General features: G+C 35.6%; 1 protein-coding gene across 3 annotated transcripts in view; it reads left to right on the top strand.

The window, feature by feature from the left end:
* The first annotated feature begins 1,345 nt into the window (after window positions 1–1,345).
* The window catches only part of LOC114655754 (protein FAM222B-like), a 63,600-nt gene continuing 44,109 nt past the window's right edge, over window positions 1,346–20,836 (top strand). Inside the window, exon 1 of one of the 3 annotated variants that reach the window (XM_028806966.2) lies at window positions 1,346–1,506. The gene's annotated coding sequence lies outside the window, so the exon portion shown is untranslated. Of the gene's footprint in view, window positions 1,507–2,032; window positions 2,286–3,027; window positions 3,260–20,836 lie in introns of those variants that run through there. The other 2 variants (XM_051930820.1, XM_051930819.1) reach the window with 2 other exon arrangements.

The raw sequence follows: 20,836 nt of genomic DNA, 5'->3' as shown, positions 1-20,836 counted from the left end.
TAGGCAACACCATCATATATATCAACAATGCCAAAACTTCCACCCTTAAACTATGACTCAGTGCATCCTGTTCTCCTAACAGCTGTGAAGTAATAAACATAATCCTCATTTGCAAGATCCTTCTAATTTTTTACTGATTCAAATGTTGCAGCAAAGAAATGATAGATAGATAGATAGATAGATAGATAGATAGATAGATAGATAGATAGATAGATAGATAGATAGATATGAAATGCTGCTGTCACTCATCCATTTCAAATTTCGTAGATATGTACTTTGGGAGCTTTGGCTTGACAGTAAGTTAAATATAATACTGTATGAGCTATTGTAAAATACTTGATGTATAATAATTGCATGATGAGCAATATTCAATTTCTCTTGAAACCATCTGCAAGAGGTGTGTGGATCTTAGATTGGTCACCTTAGCTATCTATGAACTAAGAGAACATTTTCAAGAAGAAGACAGTGTTACTATTGAATGCTCATTGCTGCTGCTGGAAGGTTATTTACCTCCCTTGTGATTACAATTTTCAGCTCAAACACCAGATAATATAACTATATAACATATACCTTTGAAAAATGGTTTTGGGATACCCTACTGTTGGGGCAGAGGAAAGATTAAAGAAGAGGAGAAATCAATAGGATAGGAATGTAGATTGAACCTAATTGTGATATTCTGAACCTCAGAATTGTAACAAAGGACTGGTTTATTTAACAAAATCTGTTTTTTTCTTTGATTTACAGGGTTTTATTTAGTCAAAAGTACTATTCTAAATTAATGGAGAAATGATTGCATTAACAATTTAAGTAAGCAAGTTATTTCAATGATGCTATACAGAGTTTACAAAAAATGTGAATTAAATATTTGGAGAATGTAATTGTTAGCTTAATGGACTTTACAATTTCATAAACTTTTTTCTTTTCATATTTAACAGCCATCTTTCTTGCATAATCACAGTTTGAACCGTGGAGCACCGAGTATTAATGTGGCAGCAATGGCTGCAAAACAAAAAAACGAGAGCAGAAAGTGCAAGAGTCCATCCATCATGTGGAGCACAAACTGTCACCGACACTGGATGAACATGATTGCAATGCACGGAGGCCCCAACTACTTTCACGCCTCAAGGGTACCCGCAGACTGAACACTTGATTCACTGACATATCAGCTGCAATACCTTATGTTTCTTTTTATCGCCATGCTTTGGTAACATTTTATTAACAAAATGGTATCTGAATGGTTTAGCTTCACATAGAAAAGTACAGAGGACGAGCGCGCACACGTGTGCGTGTGAAGGACACAAGTTAGTCTTTTCAAGAAAGAAGCGCGCGCACGCTCGCTCTTGTTTCTACGTCTCCGGGAGTGCCACTGCGCACGCGCCGGAAGTTGCTGCCGCAGACAGCAGCAGTGATTCGGTAACGTAATACAACTGCTGGGTGAGAAAGAGTAGTGAAATAAGAAGCTGAAGGGATGTTTTAAGCCATGTCTTTCGTCCAAGTTAACGGAGAGTAAGTAGAAAAAGCCGAACCCTTTTGGCCAGTTTAGTTAGGATTCGCAGGCGTTTGGTTTTGATTCCCAGAAAATGTCGGGTGTCAGCAACAAAAGAAACTCCTGTGTCTACTCATGCACGCACACACGTCGGGACTGAGTTGGAAGTGGTGGTGCCGGCAGTCGGTCGGTCGATCGATCGGTCACTCACTTAGTTTAGGACGAGGCTGTTATGTCCGTGCTATCTCATCAACACGACACCTGAATAGACTGCCATCGTATGTCGTGTAAGGTGCAAATGGAAGCTTTTACTGGGTGATTGAACCGGTGTATAAAAGGCGAAGTCTAAGAATGTTTAGTGCTCCTAAGAAACAGCTGTGTTCAATCGATTCAGCGTTGGCGTACTCTGCGCCAAAACTGGTTGATTTTGAAATCAAGTGATCGATTTTGCAATTATAATTTTGTATGTGGCGACATTGTAGAGCATATAAATGTTTTGTGATCATCGATTTTTTACAATAAAATCGGCGTGTCGTTTTCTCTTTAGTTGGGGGATGGGACTGGGGTCGACCCTTTCTTTCGTTGTTTCTTGCTGAAAACCGTAAGTCGATGGCAATACCCTTTTATGTGGCCGATTTTTTTTCTTCGTCCCTTACGGGGCGTCAACGTGTGGATCGTGGGAAATGACCAAATGGAAATGAGGAGGGGGAGATTGGGTTTTTTCACACGATCTAGCGTTTACTCAGCATTGTAAAGTGGACAGCCGGCAAGTGGGCCCACATCGCAGGCACTGGCATTGGTGAGTAGACAAGTCGTCGGCCCTGGCTCCTGTCTTCCAGGGGAGAAGATGGAAAATGTTATCAGCTTTTTGTATTACTGACAAAAGTTTTGTTTACGGTGGATAGTGGATTATGAGGATTTATCCGTATGCCTAAATGAATGAGGCTAAATCGGGGCCTTGAGTCTGCTTTATCTGTAACAAAATATTATTCACAGTAATTTACATGTTTTCAACGATAACGACAATTTAATTGTTGTCTTTATGTATAGACTTCAGTTGGATAATATAATGTAAAAAAATTTAGGGTAGGTCTGTGTTTGCGCGTTCGGGGGGTGGGGGTTCTTATTTAACCTAGATCTTTAAATTTTGAGTACTTAGGCGCTTAATTATAAAATGGAATATAAAAGGTAGGACATTTTTATTTGGGATTGTGAACGGCGTCTATCTATCCAAGTCTTTTCACTTGCAAGATTGAATATATGGTATAGTGGCCTGTTTGCTGCAGTGCCATGATAAGGGATACTCTTTGCAGACGCCTCCATTTAAGAGGTCGGCAAGGTAACAAAGGGGATGACGTCATTTTTTGCATCCGGTCTTGGTGCTGGAGCCCGGAATTCCCGCCCCCCTGCGAAACAGTGTGTTACTAATTGGTGTAGGACTATCCATGGCACTGAAGCCTATGTTGCCCATAGGCTGAGGGGATTCAAGGATCCGCTCTGCGTCTATCGGAGGTGGGTGGGGCTAACGATGTACAGAGAGATAGCGAGAGCAGCGTGTGTGTTCGAGTGAGTGCGTGAGGATGGGTTAAGTTTGAAGGGAGGGTAACAGAGTGTCTAACCAAAGATCGGACGAGTTTTAATGGCAATCTTCAGCGGAGCGATGTTTATGACTGTCTGGTGACTATAAAAAGATACCGAAGGAAGGTCTTTTTAGTGGATTAAATGAAGGAACATCAATTGCCTTTTCGTCACTTAAATTACGCAAAACAGATGGTAAGAACAGCTGCTGTTTGCCTCCTTCTCCTTTTTATTATATCCTGTATTGAAAAACAGGTCGATTATCGTTATTTTCAGTGTGTTTGGAGTGAATTTTGAAAATTATTCCATTCCTTTTTCAGGTTTAGTTATCGAAGTCGATAAGATCAGGTGACACAGCCATTTGAGTGAATAGAAGGCTTGGAAGTATTCCTTTGACGTTTTCGTGAATTACAACGACGTTTGACCCGCATATTTGTACACCTCCCCCTTGCATTCGAGGTCTGCAATTACACATGTACAGGAGTCGACCAGAATTTTTAATGCATTTGTTTAGGATCCAAAGTTTATTTCGGTTTTGTTGCCATACTGTAACTGCGCTGTGCTTTAATCGGAGACGAAAAGGTGTTTGCTTTGTGACTAATTGCTGTAATCAACCCAAAGAATATGATATATATTCGGTTTATAATACTGGTATGCAAAATGACTGCGCCTCTTTATGTTAAAGGTGCGGCATGGCCCAAACGTGCAATACTGTACAGTATAACCTAAACGAGTTTTATAGTGAATAAAATTAGCTTTGGGAATGTTGACAAGTTCATTGTTTTAAATCTATCGACAATTTTAGTTTTTAAAGGTATCTCAAAACCTGATCTTACAGAATCTCCGTTTTTACAGGTAGCTTGGTTATATACTACAGTACTCCACATTAACAAAAATTCTGTCATATATTTTTTAGTTAGAATTATAGTGTCACCGAATGAAAATGTTATCGTACATTCTGATTTGTTAATATTTGTCTATTCAGTCAAATGAAATTTAATTTCCTTATAGGAGCAAACTAAACATCACATGACTGTTTGCTTGGAGATCCTAAAGTAAAGACCGGAGCTTTAGCAAAGGGTGTAACTCTCAGTAACTTTATCTATTGTTCAAATTAAACTGCAATTGAGACAGTAAACGTTTTAAAAAATAGCTAAGATAAATTAAGTTGGGTTGTGCTTGATATATTTTTATCTGCATATGTTTTACTTTTTATAAATTTGCAAATTGAACACAGCAGGTCACCCTATCCCAAGCATCTCTCTCCCAATCCACCAGGGATTTTTCCAGGCTTTCAGAGGTCATTCAAAAGAGAGTCCCTCTTGTCCTGTGTTTACCTGTTTTTTGTTTTTTTTTCTGTCAAGTGGGCCATATCTAGAATGCTTCCTTTTGGTATCATACCTGCTATTACTGCAGTTGACACACTCTGTAGCCACAGACACTCAAACTGCCCATTTTCCAGTTGACAACAAAAAGTGTAACCAGTTGGATCTCTCAAATGTTGTAAGTCCCTTTTGATAAAGATGCTAGGCAAATAATAAAAATAATACGTGCCCAAACCAACTGACATTTTCTTCTACAAGATCTTACCATATTATTATTACTTACTTGTACTACTATTATAAAGGTGATGTATAAGTTTAGATGCAATGTTCCTGTTTACAGGTTTTTGTTAATAGCAGAGAGAATACACAGAAAGCCTGCTTATGTGGTTAATTTTGGCTACTACTTCTCATGGTCTCATTTTCTGTTACCCAGAATATGTGGCCATATTTGGAAATGAAAACTAGGTTGTTTTTTTTTTTCTTAAACGTGTACAAAATTGTTTTTCTCTCAAGATTAATTAATTCAAAAATTAGTTGTATAAAGCTAAATATTTTTCTTGATATAGTATACGGCAGTGTGATGATTAAGACATCAGACTTGAAGACACTAAGTTGCTGTTTCAACTCTCACTTGCTCACTGAATGGCCCTGAGCAAGTAATTTATTCTGCATTTTACTCTTAGTTTTAAAAGAAAAAAGTGTTCATATTACTCTTTAAGATGTCCATTTTTTTAAATTGCCTTTGATTAAGGTATTGTCTAATGACTATTAAAATTAATCATAGCTATCAAATTATCAATGTATCTAGAGAGGTAACTGCATCCCATAAGTGATCTCCATATCAAACAATTTCATGGAGTTTTTCAAAATTAAGTTTGTTCATGAAACATCACAGATAAAGACTGATTACTGGCCATTGATAACAATGTGGAAATGTATGCTTTATGCTTTGTAGTTGTTTCTGTTGACAGAGGGAGTTAATCTGATGCCAGTTTTCCATTTGGGGTCTTAGTTTGAAATTTTCTTCCATTATAAGCTAAATCCATAAATAGCATGTCAATTACAAACTGATTATATCAAAAATACATGACAGATGTTTGAATAAATCAAGTCAATTTTATTTATAGTGCACATTTAAAACAGGTGGTGACCAAAGTGTTTTACAGCTTCCATAAATTCACCAATATATACAGTAAATAAATACACCTAAATAAAAAAACAGTACTTAATTCAAGTTAATAGATATACATATTCATTTTGAAGAACTTAACACTGCTTTTTTGTGAATTTTTATATACCAGTTTTAAATGTATTCTTTTTTTTTCTTGTCACATTTTATGTTGAGCTTAATATGTTTATTCTTGCTTTTTATCTTTTACTTGCCCTGTGTTCTTTGTAGTAATGACCCGAAATAATGTGTTGTCTGTTCTCCATGAAAACATGAGATAACAGACTTACTGATACAGCAGATGTTAATGTGGACCAATGCAGAACAGCATACAATATCAAAATATCCACGGAGAAAGCCTCAAATTATTTGAGTCAAGTAATCCCCATTTGTTAGTTAGAAAAGATAGAATATTCTCTTGACTGTAGCTACAAACAAAACAGGGTAAGTAATAAATGTTTGTTGGAGTATTCTTTTAGTATTTTACTGTATACTTTGTTTTTTACTTGAATTCTCTAAATCACGTTGGTAACTATTATCAGTTCAAACTGCACCAGGTGACCGCCTGATATTCAAGATTTTTTTTTTTTTGACAATATATTACCGCAAACTAAATAAATCCATATGTAAATGTAAATATCCAAATGTAAAATTTTAAGAAGTGGCAAGAGCAACCATGCTTTGACTGCAGTATGGCATAGTGATCTACTTTGTGTGGTAGTTTTTACAAGCTTGTAGTGATTTGATTTTATGTTTTGTTACCACTTGAGCAGATTCTGTTTTTTGTTAAATTGTAAGGTTGTGCGTTATTGCTTGGAGCCCAGAAGTACTTTATATCTTGCAATTAGTTATACTGAAGGCAAATGTAGAGGACATCAGGGAGACTTCTGTATATGTGGCATTGCTGTCCTGTTTCTTGACTGTGCTTTGAGTGGTGGTTTCTAAGCAGATAGCATAGATGTCATGCATAGATTTTTTTTTTTTTTGCAGCTCTGCAGTATTTACTTCCTGACTTGCTGGGTCACTCATTTCAAAATTTCTGCAAAAGCAACACTGGAATTGTTTCTATAGAGGATGTGTTTTGCACTCAATGCCATTTATCCACATCCAAAATGACAACTTATCCTCTTCAGAAGAATTCTGTAGATTTCAGATTTATAAATATTTAACTCCTTTTCTCTTTTTTACAGAATATGAAATTCAGGATTTGGATGTAAAAAAAATACAGGGTTCCACCAAAGTATAGGAAAAAAAAAATAGGGAGAAAAACCCACAATGGCAACACTCCTTCCATTTGGGTGGAGTTTGTTGAATTCTTCAATGAGTTCCCCCTCACTCCAGTAGAGCTGTGATTAAAAATAAGTAAATATTCTAGTGTAGGTTGAAAGTTTCAAGTACTACTACATATGCAGGACCTGTATCATTCTGTTCTATATTTTTTGTACCTTTTTTTTATGCACAAGGTGAATCGTATGAAGCACTTACAACTCATGCACTAATGTTCCGGCAAAGAAAAGGGTTTTCTGTGGAAAGATAGTGACATGATCAAAATGAAAAGTAGAACCAAGAGACTTTAAATGTCTGTAATGCATATTTGAAATCTATACAAAATTGCTTGTGATTAATTACTCGCACTCTTTACTTTAAATCTGTTCAAAACAGCAATTAAAATTTGTAAAAACACTGATTATGGAAGTGATGTCCAAAATACAAAGGTACTGCAGCATAGCATGTCTGGAGCAACATAAAGCCAAAATTAGAGAGGTTAAAAAGGAAAAAAATAATTCTTGTACAATAGAATATTATCATTTGCCTTTGAATAAGATTTTTTTATATTGATTTGAATTATGTTCGAATAGTCATGTTCATTCTGACAGCCAGACACACTCTAGTCTCCATCAGCCATATTGTTTAGCAGTGAGTGACCACTTTTCTATGTTATTTTAAACAGTGTTTCCAATTTGTACAGACCTAATTAAAGGAGAAACAAATATGGATGAGAACTGTTAAATAATGGAGCCAAATATGAAATGGCAATGATCTGCATGCTTTTGCTGTCTGAAAGTGCCTCTGCATACTCATTTCATTGTTGTATGAAATGATTCCACTTTGATGAAAGACGCATTTAAGTGGTTTGAACACCAGCATGTTTGAGATAATCCACAACACATCCCATGAGAAATCTGTCAGGCTATCTTTTTTCCCCCTCTCTTCCAATATGCAGACATTTGATTGTAGTAAAAACCGGGACTAAATTCCTGGAAATCCAACTAGGTAGAGTTCTAGTATATTTCCTGGTCAGTTTACCGTGGATGTGGCCTTTGGTTTATTCATGTATTGTCTTCATCTTCCGTTTTACTGGTAATGTCCTTGGATTATCTACATGGACTACAGAAGCCTTTGTTGTCATCTCCATTTTTCCCCACTATCTACTGCATGTAAAAGCCTTCTTAGCGTTTTGGTATTTTGGTTACATTTCCTGCTACTAGTTGTCATTTGTATGTTACTCAAAGGTGGGTGTATGTACAAATTATTGAGGACACTCTTTTTTCTCTTGTACATCTATTGTGCCTGGTAGGTTCCAAGGTTTGACTTGATTGGTGTCATCTGTAATACAGCATTATAATAATATTGACTTGTGACTGTCATATTCATTCATTAAAACATCTTTTTTTTTTGTAATAATGTGAATGCATCTTATGTGTTTTCATAGACTGATATTCCATCATGCATGAATATTGTGACTCTGAATAGCTAGCTGCTCCAGTCCCTGTGATTTACACTCTGGATGTTTCCTAAACCCTGACCCTGAGCACAAGAAACACATTTTTCATACTAACTGGCAACTTCCAGATGCACACTTTTCAGACAGTTTACCTTCTCTTGTGAATTGGAGTGACTTAGCTTTGTTAGGAAGTATTAGTCATTAAGGCTTGATGATTTCAGCCTCCAACTTATTATGTGACACAAAACAAATATGTTGCACTAATTGCTTGTGCTCATTTGTAGCAAAAATAAATGTAGACAATTTTTATTCCTAGTAAATCCCTTTTTTTATTTTGTGCTTAGTCAATTAAAACTTTATTCATGGTATTGAGCAAAGTATAAGTAAGTTATTTTTGAGTTTTTAATATTGGTTACAAATTACTTCTATTACTTGTTTTCATGTTTTTTTCAGAATTTATTTTAGAGGTTAATTGTTCATGTTGTACAGATACCGGTTGTAGTTTGTGTAAATGTGTTTTTTTTTAATTTTTTATTCAGCTTCAAAGGGTTAGCTTGAAGGTTTAATGGAATGTAATTGCACTGCCTTCTCAAGAGGATGCAGCTGTCAGAATATCTGAAAATTACATGAGACATTATAGGTGAATCTTCTTTACATATTTAATTTGGCTTGCCCTCGTCTGAGATAGTATTAAACAGTATTTAATGTGATATACAGTAGTTTGAATAAAAGGGTGGCTTTTTTTAGTAAAACCTAGCCTTTTATAAGCAAAGTTTAGAGTTGTAACTTCACTGGAAAATATTAAATAAAAAACGAATGTGTAAAGCCAGTCCTCCTAGCACTACTAAACTACTAAATTAGTGTTTGTTCTGGATGCTGTTCTCTGGCTGGCTGTAAAAGTACTTCAATGGATGTAGTATGTATTAAAAGTGGATGCTAGTCAAATCACCTTTACTATATTAGTAGGCCACTTGTGACATGAGTCAAACATAATGCCAGTTACCTTAGTTGAAGAGAATTCAATATTATACAGAGCCTGACATGGAACATCAATCCTATTATGGGTATGATCTTTTAAGGAATGGATAGTTAAATTAATTGTCCCAATGGGGACCTTTGGCAGTTAATTAGTTGGGGACACAGTCTAGAGTAGGGTTGTCAAACTCAATTTTATTGAGGGCAAAAACCAGCACTTTTTACACCCAATACAGCCAGAATATATTAACAAACTACTGCCATGTTTTCTTTACAAACAAGGCACAAAAGCGCCTCATTCATAACTATTTTGCCATCTCTCTCATAAAAACCCTCTATCAGCTTTTCTTTCCTTGTACATTACAGTAGGTTAAAAAAGCCACTAGCAGCTTTGAAAGGAATTACATCAGCACATAAAATGAAATTAGAACAGACAACAGTGTGATAAACATTTGGAGGTGGGTGGGCAATAAATTATAGACTACAGTATAGATCATAATCCAACAAGAACAATAATATTAATAATCTTTAAACTGGCAAGGCTTAGACACAGAGGCAGCAAAATAAAATTAAAAGGACTGTAACACTGACAGCATCCCTCAAATGTACTTGCATTAAAACTTGTGTTAAAACTCTGCAAGCATTGTTCCCCAGCACCTATGACTTGGTTGATTAGACTCTTTACGGTCTATTAGCGTGCTAATAAAGTTTTCTGTAGTCATTCTTCACTGAAAAAAATCTGACATTTTTCATTAATTATTCGGGTGTATTGCATTATTTGCATATGTTGGCAAGGATACAGTAAGCAGGAGTTATGGGTTAATGTTTGAAGCTAATCATTATACTTTGATTGAATTGAATTTTGTGTGAAGGAGAGATGCTGGGTATATTGGGAGAAGGATGCTAAGGATAGAGCTGCCAGGCAAAAGAATAAGAGGAAAGCCTAAGAGAAGGTTTATGGATGTGATGAGAGAGAACATTAAGGTGGTGGGTGTAGTGGAGCAAGATGCAGAGTACAGGAAGATAATTAAAAAGATGATCTTCTGTAACGACCCCTAACAGGAGCAGCTGAAAGAAGAGGCGGCTAGTCATTTTTGTAGGGGCCTAAATTTAATTTATATTTATGAAGCTTCATTATCAAATTGGGATTATACGGTCTCCATCTCTGTAAGATTTGTTTTAGACAATTGGGTAAAATAGAAGGCTACCTCTATTTAAAATATGAGATTATACTTCTGCTAATTGATTTTTTTCCTCTCATGTGACAAAGATTAGATATTTTTTCAGAACAATGAGAAATGTATAAAACATAGTCTGCCAATACAGCTCCTTTGCTATGTGTCTTCTGAAATGATGTGCCTCAAGGATGCATTTTTCCAAGAATCTTGTACATCTCTTGTAGACATTGCCATAAGTAATTGAATGCCTCCTCTTTGACATCTGTCCATAATCATAATTTATAAATGAGCTAGTATGCATTTTATTAGACTTCGGTTTGACTTAAAACATTTTAATAAATTGGCTGTATGAGTATGCAGGATATATAGTTCAAGATATAAATATGTACATTTCAAATGAGTAGTTTACAACTGAACAGATGTTTCTGTAAGCAAGTAAAATATCCTTAAGCCTCCCGCTTGATAAAGGAAAATAGATAAGTGGTAAGGTTTATATTCGACTATTACAGTGGGGCAAAAAAGTATTTAGTCAGTCACCAATTGTGCAAGTTCTCCCACTTAAAAAGATGAGAGAGGCCTGTAATTTTCATCATAGGTATACCTCAACTATGACAGACAAAATGAGAAAAAAAAATCCAGAAAATCACATTGTCTGATTTTTTTGAAGAATTTGCAAATTATGGTGGAAAAAAAGTATTTGTTCAATAACAAAAGTTCATCTCAGTACTTTGTTATATACCCTTTGTTGGCAATGACAGAGGTCAAACGTTTTCTGTAAGTCTTCACAAGGTTTTCACACACTGTTGCTGGTATTTTGGCCCGTTCCTCCATGCAGATCTCCTCTAGAGCAGTGATGTTTTGGGCCTGTCACTGGGCAACACGGACTTTCAACTCTCTCCAAAGATTTTCTATGGGGTTGAGATCTGGAGACTGGCTAGGCCACTCCAGGACCTTGAAATGCTTCTTCCGAAGCCACTCCTTCGTTACCCGGGCGGTGTGTTTGGGATCACTGTCATGCTGAAAGACCCAGCCACGTTTCATCTTCAATGTCCTTGCTGATGAAAGGAGGTTTTCACTCAAAATCTGACGATACATGGCCCCATTCATTCTTTCCTTTACACGGATCAGTCGTCCTGATCCTTTGCAGAAAAACAGCCCCAAAGCATGATGTTTCCACCCCCATGCTTTACAGTAGGTATGGTGTTCTTTGGATGCAACTCAGCATTCTTTCTCCTCCAAACATGACGAGTAGAGTTTTTTTCATCTGACCATATGACATTCTCCCAGTCCTCTTCTGGGTCATCCAAATGCTCTCTAGCAAACTTCAGACGGGCCTGCACATGTACTGGCTTAAGCAGGGGGACACGTCTGGCACTGCAGGATTTGAGTCCCTGGCGGTGTAGTGTGTTACTGATGGTAGCCTTTGTTACTTTGGTCCCAGCTCTCTGCAGGTCATTCACTAGGTCCCCCTGTGTGGGTCTGGGATTTTTGCTCACTGTTCTTGTGATCATTTTGACTCCACGGGGTGAGATCTTGCGTGGAGCCCCAGATCGAGGGAGATCATCAGTGGTCTTGTATGTCTTCCATTTTCTAATGATTGCTCCCACAGCTGATTTCTTCACACCAAGCTGCTTACCTATTGCAGATTCAGTCTTCCAAGCCTGGTGCAGGTCTACAATTTTGTTTCTGGTGTTCTTTGACAGCTCTTTGGTCTTGGCCATAGTGGAGTTTGGAGTGTGACTGTTTGAGGTTGTGGACAGGTGTCTTTTATATTGATAACAAGTTCAAACAGGTGCCATTAATACAGGCAACTAGTGGAGGACAGAGGAGCCCCTTACAGAAGAAGTTTCAGGTCTGTGAGAGCCAGAAATCTTGCTTGTTTGTAGGTGACCAAATACTTATTTTCCACCATAATTTGCAAATAAATTCTTTAAAAATCAGACAATGTGATTTTCTGGATTTTTTTTCCGTTTTGTCTCTCATAGTTAAGGTATACCTATGATGAAAATTACAGGCCTCGCTCATCTTTTTAAGTGGGAGAACTTGCACAATTGGTGGCTGACTAAATACTTTTTTGCCCCACTGTATGTGGAAAGGTTTTGCACATGTTGTTTTCTTTTGTGCATGCGCACTGTTCGAGCAGATATGGAAGGATTTTTTTTGTAATACTTTTTTCTGTTTGAGCATGACACAGTAGAATGCCAGTGACTGACAAGCACAATTGATGCTGCCTATTGTGTTACTGTAGCCTACAAACACACATCACGACACAACATTGTATTGACTATACTTGCCATCCAACTTTGTCCATACTGATCATGAAAGTGGTTGTTTTTAACAACTATTTTCTCTTCTAGACTATTAGTGATAATTGTAAATAGTCCAGATAATCAAGAAAAATGGACATCTTTGGACTGGGGTTACTTGTAAATGGGCAGCAAGGAGATACAAGATTGTAAGCAGTAGTATAAAGCAGACTCCAAACACAAACATCAGTAAAACTGAGGTGTCAATTTCAGTGTTAATTTCAATGTCTGATGACCAACTTACATGTTATCAAAATCGCTTGATTCAAGCAATGGTTCAGTTTCAGTCTGTTCTAAAACTGGCTTTTTGACTTAGCCATTGTGTTTTTAGTTAAAGGCTCCTAAATGAATATTGATGAGTTACCATAGCGTGGCTGAATGCATATAATTATTCATGATTTTTTTTTTTTCTTTTTCGGAATGATGGTGTTTAATTCACTAGATGGTAGCAGAATACTGTCCCAGGAGTTATTTGGACTTAACACCATAAGGCAGATCATTACATGTCACCCTGATTCTAATTTGGGTTTAAATTTCCAAGCCCAAGTCGCACTTGAGGCTAATGCCAAGGAGGTTAAAGGATACGTTCAGTCAAAACATTAATTATTACAGCCACAATAAACAAATCTTGGATTAGGTTTTTAATTAACAGAAGTTACTGGTAAGGTTTCATATCAATTTAACTTAAAAATGCATGTTCGTTTGGATTTGCAGAAATATTGCAAGGAAAACTTGTATAGCTAGTAAGGAAAGAAAAGTTAAAAAAAAAAAAATCCTTGCTATATTGCAACATTTGGAGCAACAACATGTGTTGATATAAAATGTCTTAATTTGTTTAAGGGAAAGCATTTTGCTCTTGTGCTTTAACTGTGAGTGGACATTGAAGGGATAGTGGCAGTAGTTTCAAAATTGCATAGTCTAATGGATTTTATATTGCGCCAAGGTTTTATATCCATCATGAATAACCATTGTGTAAAAAGTCTTTTGCTTTTTATCAGAGGAAGATTTACGTGTAAACTCAAACTAATTACAGAAACATTAAAAACTTGAATTTTGGTGAGTATAATAATGGTTTGGATGAGCAGAACTAAATATGATCAACAGTGGTATTGGTGGCTTTTTGTAAACTGTCAGCAAGCACAAGTGTTTTAGAAATCTGGGAAAAACGAGTAAGACTGGTTTCCTTCATTATGTGGTGTTTGCTCAACTGAACTGTAATGTTGTTTATTATATATTTTTCTTTCTCAAATAACTGCCCAAAATATTGGCTCTGTTACATCCCTAAAAGTAATTTCACGTTACATGATTTTTCTAGTGATTTTTCAGTCATAACCCTCTTTACACAATCGTGACATGCCCCGTCACTCACTCCAACTAATCAACAATTTGATATGAGAAAATCAAACCTGTCTGACTTCTTCTTTACTCACAGAAATGGGCTTGTGCCCCTGAGAAGTGACAACCAACTACTACTCATCCAGAAGTACAATGCATAAAACACAGCGGCGACTAATGTGAAGCACAGGGGCTTTGAATCTCATATACTGAAGAGAAGCTCATCTGTCTGATGTCTCGCATTTTACGTCCCATAACAGAATTGGGGGAAAAAATCGACAACATTTTGGCTGAACTTGCTGTACTCGTTAACCCTTCGCTGAGAATGCTATTGGCTGTCAGAAAAAGTCATCTGCAGAACTGCCCTGGAAGATTAACGTGCAATAGCTAAATGTGACGTATGCCAATTTTCAGTAGTTTAAATTGATGTGGTCCAGCAATGAAATCAGCAGCTGCGGTTGGCAAATCTGACATACCCCAAAACTAGAAATCCTATAATGTGACAGCAACTAAAAATAGTTTTGGGTAGAGGTGAACATATTGACAAAAGCATATAGTGCAAGCCTTTACAACTAATGACAAATTTAGCTGGTAAAAGAGCTATGGGGATTTTTGTTTTTCCCAAACTTGTCCATGTAAATCAATCAATGTTGCTTTTAGCAAGAAAATGAAATCTTCTGATTTTATCATGACATAGACAACATTTTATTCATTAACTTTTTCTTTTAGTTTATTCAAAAATAATCCTTAAGCAATACTATCAAAAGCAGGACCGAAACATTACCATAGGTTGTCAACTTTTTTAGGTTTGACATTTGCTGTTGTGAAATTTGTTTGCATTTAATTTAAGAAACAGTAACTGACTTATTAATGAAAGTACTAGTTAATGAAAGTTGTTCACTATCATCCCTTACATTGTCAGAATTCCTGTACCAAAAAAGGTGTTTCTAAAGGCATCTGTTATAAGATATTTCCTGTTCCTTATGCCTGTGTACTCATCCATTCATTCCATACCAATTTAGTGTTGACAGTCTAACTTGCACGTCTTTGTGATGGAGGTGGGAGTCAAAATACCAGCTGCTGGAAAAAACTGTGTGGACACAGGAAGAATTTGCAAACAGCAACAACAATTAGTGCAGCACTGTGTAAGCTACATTCATTTTGCAGAATTATTCCTGGCAATATTAGGTTGCAGGGGACTAGATCTTGCACTGTTATAAGATAACAGTCCTTGGCAGGGCATCTTTACTTATAAGGGATCAATTTGTAGTTTCCAGTCTACCTAACCTTGATAGTGGAATGAGTATGCAGACAGTACCCCAGTTAAGATTTGAATCCAGCACTTTGGATGGGTTTTCAGTCATTGCAGTACTGTGGTTCCCCATAAAATAATGTTGCTCCACTTACAAATGCTGTATTTAAAAGATAACTCCTTACGAATATGTTGGGGCACATTTGAAGTGTGAAACCTTTTTGAGGGTTGAATGGTAGGCTAGCTGTTGTTTTTGCCTGTTTGTCTTGAATTTTTTTTTTTTTTTTAATGCTGTACCATGTTTTTGACCATAGACATTTTATTCTACTGTGTAATTCTAGATGTTGTTGTGTGTAAAGCCCTATAATTTTTAATTCATCCAAGCATTCATCTGCAGTGGTGATGTCCAGAGTAATCATTATTTGAAGAGCAAATTGGGTTTATAATATAAGTTGGGGACCACTAGTCATTTCTACAAAATGTAAACTCCTTAGTACCGTAATCCCTTGCGAACATGGGGGCTGGGGCACAGGACCCCTGCAAATGTGAAAATCTGCAAATATGTTTTGCACCCATGATTACTGTATTTTCTTATATAAAAGCTTATACTGTATACTATAAATATGTTAACTGTACTAAAGATGCAAAAGGTTGCAATGACAAATATGTGTGTAATCTGTGCAATCAGATATGTATGTAAGACTGGCTCCAAGACAAAGATGTATGGCATCACCTAGACAAAGTGCATAATTCAGCAGTTCTTTAGTGAACTGCAACTTTTAATAAAACTTATACACTTTTTTATAGTAAGTTATGTATGGCTGTAAATTACAAAAATGATTACTATTACAAATATAAAAAAAATCCTACAAAGTAATAAACCCTCAAGATATAGTCTAGTTTTGCAGATGCATATAATGGTGGTGTAGTTATGAAAATAAATCCCCTGTGCATAGGCAAAGTTATGTAAAGTTTTGTTCTACCATGACACTGATGTAGGAGAAGATTTGTAGAAGCTGGGGTTGCGCCCAGACAAAGACATTTCCAACCAAGACAAAATCACACAAACAAGCAGACACAGGGCAAGAACATAAATCAAGAAAATACTAATCAAACAGGTGTAACCATAATCCAGTTATTCAGTGAAGCAGCTTGTTATTGGTCACTTTTAAAACTAGTGCCCTCCTCTTTTACCCAGCTGCCCTTACAGCAACCTGCTGAAGCTGCCAATGACACAATACTCCTGGGTTTGCTGGGATTTAGTCTATGTAAGTAGCAGTGCTACAGTGTTATCTATTATTTTATGTGATAGGTTAATTATTGTAATGAATTATTATTATTATTATTATTATTGATGACAAGCCTGCAAATTACAAAGGCCAAACTTATGAAATAAATTTTTGAGGAGTAGTTGCTTCATCTTGACATGTGTCAAGAAATACAAGTGAGGCCGTCAATAAAGAAGAAAACTTCTATACTGGAAAATAAACTGTACTGTTTCAGATGTTACTGTAGCTGTTTTTAGTTTTCTTTATGTGGTTTTTTCTATTGTAGAAGGAAATGGTTTGGTTTTCAGTAGAAGGATTCTAGGATTCTTTGTCATCCATTGATCTGTTTTAAAAACAAAAAATTTAGCCTTATTCTGAATGCTTGATAATGTAGCCTAGAAAGACAATCCAATCAGAAAAATGTGTCCAGGTTATCTTATTATTCTGCTGCTTGCTTAAGCATTGCTGCAAGTTAAGTTTGCTTACCTTGCTTCAAATGCTATGACATTTGCAAATTTATAGTTGAATAATTCAGTTATGATCACTTGAAATTGTGGAGAAGGCAGAAATTCTAAAATGTGTTCTTTGATTTCGTTATACGTGAGCAATAGGAAGTGTGTATTATGTGTGTAAAAGCAATCACTATGAAAGCCAAGCCAAGTACAGTACAGTGCTGAATAAGAAATATTGTTCAGGTAAGGCCTGTGTCACCATTTCTCCTTTAAAAAGAAAACTGGTTTAACATGTACTGTATAGAAAGAATTTAGATGTTTAAAAAAAAATATATATATATATATATCAGCTAATAGTTTTATAGTAACTTAATGAAACTAAGAATTGCTTGGAACTTACTGCACAATTTCTCTTTCTGAAATGAACTAGATGCTGCACCTTTTGATTCTTTTAGTGTATTATCTGTAAGTAAACCATTTCTTTTTTAATAGTTCAATTTTAAGATTTTCAGCTTGTCAATATTGTATTTAGGAGCTGTACATGTTGGAGTTTTGCCTGTTGTCATTTTTAGACTTTAATGTATTTTGGATTGTAGAATAGAACTTGGCTATTTGAAGATGTGCATCATAAACCTGGTTATTAAAGATTATTAAGAGACAAATGTCATGTTTTATCTTTGTGCTGACATTCATCTCCGTTACTTGTCAAAAATGTTCTTTGATATATAGGGTTTCGGGAGATGGATGTTGGCATTTTCTTTGAGACTTCACTTTCAGACTTTAGAAGATGAACAGCATATGATAGCCTTTCCACAGTTTTTCTTATCGTGCTAAATTTCATTTGGTGAAAGCTGATTTTTTTTTTTTTTTAATAGAACTGGCTTGGATTCTTTTTGGTTTATTAAAAATAAAGTATTTTGCAGCTTGAAGCACATGATAGATCAGCAATCTTGTATATAATTTTTGATCTATTTATTAATTACATTTTTAACAGAAGGCTGTGCAGCACTTGTCTGGAATGTGTGGTGATGTGAAAGATAAAGAGGAAGTCCCTCCTGTCATTTGAAAGAAATTAATTCTTCCTTACCACAGATGGATGCCCTAGGGAGGAAACTAAACCTGATATCCTATACAGTAGTATATAAGAACAAAAAAAGAGCTAACACCCAAGCGTCCGGTTTTGTTTTATGATTATCCTCCTTGCAGTGTCAGTTGTGGTAAATAGCACATTATAAAATATTGACTATTGTAATAGTATAATATGATTTGGAAATGTTGTTCAATTAAATTGCAGCTTACTAGCTAAATATGCAAAATAGCATTTCTTTCTGTGTTGTAACCTGGACCTTTTTGTTAAAGATGCAGTGGTTAAGTGTTTTTCCTAATGTATTCTACTGATTCTGTGCCAAAAAATATAAATTGCTTGAAGAGAAGTGGAGCCATGAATGATGTAAATTTTACAACAGCTTCATGTCTAATTTCTGCATTTACTTGCATTTAGATCCTTAATCAGGGAAAGGGATGAGTTCAGTATTAGAAATTGCTGATGCTGTCCTCAGACAGTGAAATTTAAATGTAGTTATTGTCGAATTTGCATAAGCCTGAAAAGTGTTTAAGGCAGTGAGCAAAAACATAACACAGTGTAAATGACACTACGTGCAAACAATTTTCAGATCTCTAATTGCATGGTAGTGAGTGGAAGAATATCAAGTGAGTTAAGTTTAAACAGATTGTGGTGGGTTAACCTCCCTGAAAAACTTGCATACAAAAAATTGACAAGTGGTGAGCACCTTTCGTGATACTGCCCTCTCTGTCAAAGATCATGTAGACTAATGTAGCATGACGGTGAAAGCAAAAAAGAAAGAGTATTATATGTAGTACACAAATAACAAATAAAAGAAAAAGCAAGCAGTGAAAATATAGCAATAATAAGTAAATAAAATATACTGCATATACTGTGCTAAGCTTATGCACAAACAATAAAAAATGATTGAACTTCTTTTCTGCCTGTAGGTGATTACAAATTGTTTTCAAATAAAGAATAGCCACTGCTCTCTTTGTATATTACTATTATTTACTTGGTTTCCTTCCCCTATATATCACACCTGCTTTATGAAATAATTACAAATTGATTTAAAAAAAAACTCATGCATATTTTATATAACCCTCCACAAACAAATTTTAGATATAGTAAAAGTATTGGTGAGTTAGTTTTCATATACCTTCCAAATTTTCTCTATTTTTGCTATTTTTTAAAATTTAAACCAAATTTAACTAAAAGCTAAAGTAAATGTGATACTGTACTGATTAAAACATCCTCAGAAAAATAATGTATGAGAGTATGTTTTGAATATTAATTGCTTTGTAATATTTTGGATGGAACATATTTTTTAGTCACTGCAAAGAGGTCTTACCTACTTCTCAAGTTTTAAAAAGAAAATGGGGAGCAGTTATATAACTTAATGTTCCTTGTTCCAATGCTATTAGGAAAAATTTCATGTTTCAAAGAGATCTCTTACCAAAAATGGCATAAATAATCTAATGAAACATCCCTCCAAAAATCACCTTTTCAGGTGAATGTATTCCTTTCTACATTCCTTATAGGAGAGTGGATTTTCTCCTGTTATCTGATAAGGTGAAGATGACCTTAAGAGGAAACACCTACAAGTTAAGAAAATGAAAAATTGATCCTTTTGCTGAACCATCTTTATCCACGCAAGGTTGTTAGTGGCTAAAATTGATTGCTGCGGCCTTGGACATCCAAATTTGTTGGAGTGCTTGGCCATTGCATGGACTGTACAAAATTACATTCACACGTTCTCGTTATAAGGGGGGGGGGTATTTCCCATTCAATTTAAATTTGCATGTGTTGGTATGGCAACCTTTATACCCAGAGGAATCCCACACAAAGGAAGACCATGCAAAAACTCCAGCTAGAAATTGAGGTTTAGGAGTTATTTTTATGATGTAGGTGCCTCAGTTTTCCAGAAGTCTTTAAAACAGCAAATACATATACAGGAAATGCCTATTTTACACATAAATCTAACAAACTTGGGTTTTGTCTATTTTTGGCCTATTAAAATACAAAATACAGTTAGGTCCATAAATATTTGGACAGAGACAACTTTTTTCTAATTTTGGTTCTGTACATTACCACAATGAATTTTAAATGAAACACTGTTCTTCCTACTATCTATATACAGTCTTATGTTTTGTTGAGTCTGTTTTGATTTCCTGCTTTGGTTGAAGGTTAGGTCTAGTGCCTGAAACAAGCATTTCCAGAATATAAAGGTTTGTTACTTCTCATATCTTTCCAGCATTTTCATTGGTATTAGGCAACTTCTCCAAAAGAATACCTTCAGAACTTGCATTGCGACTGCAGATGGTGTTAAAACCCTAAGCATGTTTTACTACAGTCATATACATATGCTAAGTCTGCAATAATTTGTGCTACTCTTGGCTGTCTGCTGTTTGCAAAGATAATTGCAATACAAAAAATAATTAACTTTCACTTTTACCTGGTAGTTTGTATCTGTTTACAAGAGTGTGAAAATTTGGCTAAAAACAGAACGATAACTACATAATTGGTCTAGTACAGTACAAGAAGAGATTTAGTTCCTTGTGAGCCTTTCAGTCTGACTTCCAGATCATTTACAAGTATGCTTTGAAGCTGTAATCATTCTTTCGTAATCACATCTGTCAGCAAGTTTTGAGTTATCACCTGTCTTCCTTCAAGCTTTTAGGTGGAAACTTTTTTTTTTTTTTTTTTTTTTAACTTGTAGGGTTTT

This window comes from Erpetoichthys calabaricus, chromosome 8, assembly GCF_900747795.2.
Source record: "Erpetoichthys calabaricus chromosome 8, fErpCal1.3, whole genome shotgun sequence".
Lineage (NCBI taxonomy): Eukaryota > Metazoa > Chordata > Cladistia > Polypteriformes > Polypteridae > Erpetoichthys > Erpetoichthys calabaricus.
This window is presented reverse-complemented; position numbering and strand designations above follow the sequence as displayed.